Consider the following 6,805-nt stretch of genomic DNA (forward strand, 5'->3'; position numbering starts at 1 on the left):
GATTAATCAATGAATTATTGGTGCTCTATACCAATGTCTTATGACTCTCTATCCGTGCCTTGAATCTCAGTGAATACTCTGATTCACCTTGGCTCAGTATGTGTCCTGTACCAATCCTGACCCCAGAAACAATCCCTATGTCAAAATTACTGTTTACAGGTAGATAAAATCTCATTAACTTGGCCTGGGTCGTCTGTTTTCTTCTATGACCAGCAATGGAGGGGCAGTGTCGGCCATCCCTAAAACATATGGAATGGGTTTTATACAAGAGGTTGTTTGTTTGTTTGTTTGTTTTAAGGAGAAGGCAGGGAAGAGAGATTATACTGAAATAAAATAAAAATTGTGCACTTGGAATTTTAAATCTATTATCTAATTTATATCATTTTTAATTTATAATTTATGTGTTGCCTATTTATTTGGGTCCCAGTATTGGGATAGATGCTGAAGTGACAAAGATCGTTTATTCTCCAGTACTTGCCTCTATACTTAACTATTCTTCTCTCTTCCCTTGCTTAGTGGTCTATTTGGCCTTTCTGGACTAAAGGCTAGAGCTTAACTCCTAACAGCTCTTGACATTTACTGCAAGAGAGCTGTTCTTTATCTCCCAGTTTCAGAATCCTGGTGAAGAGACTTATTGACTCAGTGTGGTCTCATGCCTATCCCTGAACCAATCACAGGGCTTGGGGAGCAGGATAGCATTGCAACTATGATGCCCGGAAAATCAAGAGATGAGGCAAACAGTTGCCCAAACACTTGAATTCTATGGCAAACCCAACATTCGAAGCAAGGACTTCCCCTCCCTCCAAATCAGAGATCATAAACTAGCATCTCACAAATGATTGTGGACCACAAAATATTTTGCTTGGTCTGCAGTGTTGAAGTGGAGTTAATTTATTTTTTAAATTTAATTTCCAACTTTTAAAAACCAGGAAATCAGTGTGGTGCAAGTGAAGCTAGGATAACGCCACCCTCCCCACAAGGCTTGTCAGCGCTGTTTACCTTGCCAGGGCTCCATAGCAATGTATTAAGCATTTATCTACTACTCAGTTCACAGTGGGGCTTGCAGACCATCCATGAGCTCAGGCAAACACTGAGTAGCTGTGATTGAGAAAACAAGGACTCTACAAAAATTTGCAGAGGGAAATTTCAGTAATCCTTTGGTTATCAGCTTATAGTGAAATTCTAAGTGGCTTCCCCTTTGGGTCCTAAGGAAACCCTGTACTCACAACCCAAACCAGATGAGGGAAGATTTGCCTTTAAAGCTCATAGCAATGTAAGTGCTGAACGCCCTTCACAGGCTGTCAAAGGCTGTCAAATGTAAAACCCAAGCTGTTTCCTATTAAGTCATACAGCTCTCTACCTCCACTACATTGTGTATCTTCACCACTTGGTGGAACTGATTTTCAAAATATTGAGTCAATCAACTAGGCTTCATCTGCGTAGACTATCTACTACAAATACTAATCCTGCTTTAATTGTTAATCCCACTATTTTGCTTCTGTAACACAACAGAGAACAGCAATGACTAAGTAGCTTCACAAATCCAATACCACAAAAGATATTTTATGAAGGAGAGTAAGGGAAAACGCAGGTTGTGAAGGTGAAAAAACTGCAAAGAATGGTAGGTCTAATATTAAAGCCTTCACTACGCAATTGATATTTCCATGGTTGAAGTGAGTATTTCACCAATGAATACCTGGAGAACAAAAGACTTCTTTTTTTTTTTTTTTTTAATTTATTGGGATGACAATTGTTAGTCAAATTACATACATTTCAGGTATACAATTCTGTATTACATCATCTATAAATCCCATTGTGTGTTCACCACCCAGATTCAGTTTTCCTTCTGTCACCATGTATTTGATCCCCAAAAAACTTCTAAAAGATCATGGTAAACCTACCTGCAAATTAGTCTACCTATAACTCCCAAATTTTCTCATTACAAAACCTGACAGAAATAACTGGGTTATTAAATGAGAGCCCTTCAGATTGTAATTTCGTTCAGATCTCATGTTCCCAACCACTGGAGCTGAGGATGAGTAGACATACGCCACTAAGCTTATCCTTCCCTGATATTATGTACAAAGATTATGTTTTATGCCAGGAAAGTATTTTTTTCTTTTTCTTTTTTTTTAACCTAGTGCTCCAATATTGTTTCCTTCCTCCAGTCTCTCCTAATCAATTTAGCCATTAAGATCTGGCATCATTGGGTGTTTGGAACCCACAGAGTGCAAGTGCAATGTAAACAGAACCCATGTGATGAGCTTACCCCATGATATAATTTAAGAAAAGATTTCCCAAATGCAGTTCAAAGATAATGATGGTTTGTTTCTGGCAAAGGATAGGAGACTTTGCAGAGATGATGACATGAACAATATACTCTCAAATAAAAAGATTTTCCAGAAATTATCCACAGGTTATACAACTATTGATAATATTAACTGTGAGCAGTGAAGATTTATTTTTCTAGATTGAGAAGCTTTGCTTTACTATATTAAAATTAATTTTATTAGACTTCATTTTTTTCAAACAGTTTTAAGTTCACAGCAACACTGAGCAAAAGATAAGGACTTCTCAAATAATCCTTGACGCTTACCCCCATCCATGCGTTTTTACTATATTTTTAAAATCACCTATTTACTCTCATTCCAACTCCGAACTTTTCTATGTCCCTGCCTGTAGATTAGTTGGAAGTAATTGTTCCAAAAAAAGTCCAAGACATTACTGATTGTTTACTGTTTTTATATAATGGATAGGTTGGGCAATTTTTTTTCCTTAGCAATCACTTAGCAAAGCCACATTTAAGGCATATCTGAGATACAGATCTGCAGATAGTTTTAAAAATGGAATTACTAGGTCAAAATTTTTGATATATTTGACTTTAAAATTTTTAAGATAGTGATAAATTTAAGATAGTGATAAAATTTAAGTGATAGTGATAGATTTAAGATAGTGATAAAATGTTTTCCCAAAAGGCTTCAACAAATCATATTTTTGCTGAGTAAGAGACTCCCCACGTATGTGTGTCTTTAAATATCTTTGATGTTATCAATAATTACTTCTAAATGTTTTTCTAAGTTGATTGGCAAATATTGTATCCTTTGGCTATGTTAATTTGTATTTCCTCAAATAGATTAAGACTGAACCTCTTTCCATTTTTGTTGGCCATTTGTGCTTCTTTTGTGAATTGTCTGTTTATATATTTTCTCATTTAAAAGGAGGTTGTTGGACTTTTTCTCTTTAAGGGAGACTACATCTATCAAATTTGAGAAAACCTTCCCTCTGTATAAGATACCTACTTTGATTATTTTGATGACAATGAAATGGTAACGAAAATATTTAATGAGACATAGACTGTTTAGATTGTCTTCATTTATTGTTTTAATTATTATGCTAAGAGCTAGCCAAATAATCACTTTTATTTTGTCACCACTTTCCTGGAGATGAAATTCTTCAGGAATTTTCTTGTTATCCCTACCTAATATTATTGTCATTTGGTGATTGCTTATCAAATGCTGTGATGAGGGAGAAAAGTAGGATGTATTGATGCTACTTTTGTATTTATTAAAGGTAAAATCAAAGGTCCATGGTGATCTTTTATTTTTATTTAATTTCTTCCCTGAAATATTTTACCTCTATTATATTATAGACATGTAAAAAGGAACATGCATGGTTTCTTATCAAAGAGGGTTTTAGCAGTGGATTTGCAGGCATTTAAAGTTTTCTGCCCAGGGGATATATAGTCTGACTTTTCTCTGGGAAGGGGCACTGGTTGACCTTGGCATAAGTTTTTGAATATGAACAGATAACAGTCACATTTTATTAATCATTTCAGCTTCCCAGGAAGAGTCGGTTTTCTGATTCACAATACTCATGAAGGAGATTTTCCCGAGTCTCTTATCCCAGTAGTTTTTTTTTTTTTTTTTTTTTGGTATACCAGACCAGTAATTTTTTTAAATCATATGATTCACATGTTTTCTGCTCATATCTTTCTGCTCTTAGTTCTGTTTAATTACAACACTTTTACTTTTTTGCATCAATGCACAGAGCATTTAAATAACATACGTTTTCTCCACATTAATAACAGACCAGATTTAGTTCTCATGGTCTAAGCCATTTGATTAGGCTTCATCAATTTGTTTGGAAACATTGTTGTATCAAACTGTAGTTCTGTTTAAATGGAATTCATAGAAAGACATTCTGAATACGCAGCTAGATTAAGAAGTAGGATGTATGGTGAAGTTGATTTTGTTCCTAATTGTTGAAATAAAGTTATTCAATATATTCAAGAAAACTATTTAAATGTAAAATAAAGGGGTTTCTTATTTTGAGTATAATTATATATTTGCTTTCAAAACATTGTTTTATCTTGAATAGGTTACATACTGCTGTCTAATTGTTCTTAATTTTTTAGTAAAAGTACCTGATCCAGGATATTCCTTCTGATACTGACTTTCATTTTTTTTTTTTTTTAAGGAAGTGAGAATTAGAACCAATTTGCAAGTTTTTAGAGAGAGTAATTTTTGAACAAAAAAAAAAGAATCATTTATGGAGTATTTACCATGTGACAGTCACTCTACTAAATGCATTCATACATGATGATGCTGAATCGAAGACATGCTATGGGATACTTACATTATTTCTACAGATGAAATAACTGAGGTTTATGGAAGCAAAAATACTTTCTCAGGTCTCATAGCTAGTAAATATGGGTATAACTGATTTCAAATCTGGTATTCTCAACTGCTATGCTTTCTTCTTTTCTGGCTTAGCAAAACGATAGTGGACATATTTCTACTACAAAAGAGAACCTCCTAGATTTATGTAGTTTAAATTTTCTTCATCTTCCAAATGAGCACATCATTTTTGTAGTCCATCTTAAGTTAGTCTCTTTTTCTATGAATAAAATATTTGCTCTATGATAATCTCTATTACTTATACAATTTTTTGTTAATCATTTTTATTTATATATAAATGTTAAACACACACTAATTTAAAATCAGATTTTTAAATTATCAAAAAAATTAAAGCATAATTTTATATTTTTTATAATATAATATGTAATATATATCTAAGTATATATAAAAAGTAAATTGTAAAGTGTATAATTCATCACAATGTATATTATATTGTAATAGTACTAAGATGAAAGATTTCAAAAACAAAGTTCTTGCTAAATTATATATATTTTTATATTGGTAAAAACCTATCATTTTCTATTTTTCCTGTGAGTATTTTTTTTGTTATCTTTTAAAGGATTCTTGACCAGACATAGGAACTCTATTCCAGAGTGGAAAAATAATTATTTTGTTGACAATCAAATGGCTTAGAAAGTAGCAGAGATTTAGAAATAAAAAATAGATCACAGTTTCCTGAGCAAAAAGACAATGTGGCGTCTTGCTAATATTGACCCTGTTCATAGGGCAGACCTTTTTCAAATATCAGTAATAAATGATATGTGGTAAAAGAAAAAACAGAGATAAAGGCAGAAAAAAATACTTTTTGCAAAGATGAAACAATGAGCAAATTTGTCAGTAGGATATAGTTTACATATTGGGAAGATTTTTAAGGCCTCTATATAGCATTCTATTGTTTCAGATATTTATATTCTGTATAGCTAATTTATACACACTATAACAATATATTGACTATATGATTGTACATAAACTGTTTTAGTCGTATATTGTAGAGTTTGATTTTTTAATTTATTTACATTTTTTGCTTTTGCCCCTTTGGGGGGCGGGTAGAGTCTATCCTTTAAAAAAATTCATAATGTGTGTCCATTTGCACAACACTTTCTACCGTTTATATCCTCAGCCAATTCCTTTCTGTTAATAAAACATATATCACAAAACTTATTCATTGAATTATATCATTCCACTTTCTGTGATTAAAAAATAAACTTCTATTAAAGTAAGGCAGAGCATTTTGGTGGTGTTTGGCTTACTATACCAATGTTTCATCATTAAACCTTTGTGTTAAGTAGGCAAACAAGGACATTTTAAGTTTTTTGTTGTTTGTTTTTTATCAACTGAATGCATATAATATTCCATTCTGTTCAATTCAAGACATTAAGTTATTAGACATTAAGTGACTTCTAAGCACCTTCATCCATATTCTTAATGCTATGTTTTCTCAACCTTTTAGGTTTTACAGTATGCACTTTTTAATTTAATAAAAATTACTGTGATCTAAGTTATACACAATAGGTGGCATCCACTAAAGTGAATCATTTAATGACTTTTGACAGTTGAATACACATGAGAAACCACCTCTTCAATCAAGATACAGAACATCACATCACCCTCAAAGCATTTCTCAAGTCCCATTGCATCTACCTCACCCTCTGCTCCTGGCTCCAGACAACCCCTGATTTGCTTTCTGTCACTGTAGATTATGTTGTACTTTAGAATTTTCTAAACATGGAATCATATAATATACCCTCTCTGTGCCTCGGTTCCTTCACTCAGCCTTATTAAGATTCATCCATATTGTATGAATCCATACAGCTATAAATAACCTGTTCTTTTTGTATCACTGATATTCCATTCTACATGATAAACATTCCTTTTATTCCAAGTGGACATATACTTTCATTTCTTTTGGATAAATACTTAGAGGGAATGTAAGGATAGTGTATGTCTAACTTTTTAAGAAACTGCCAAATAGTTTTCCAAAACACTCATATTATTTTTAATTCCCACCAGGAGTGGAATATATTGAAGTAAGATATGAAACAGCAGTTCTATTTACTCCATATTCTCACCAACCCTTGTTACTATCGGTCTTCTAAATTTTTTTTCAG

The sequence above is a fragment of the Rhinolophus sinicus genome, linkage group LG14, assembly GCF_036562045.2.
Source record: "Rhinolophus sinicus isolate RSC01 linkage group LG14, ASM3656204v1, whole genome shotgun sequence".
NCBI lineage: Eukaryota > Metazoa > Chordata > Mammalia > Chiroptera > Rhinolophidae > Rhinolophus > Rhinolophus sinicus.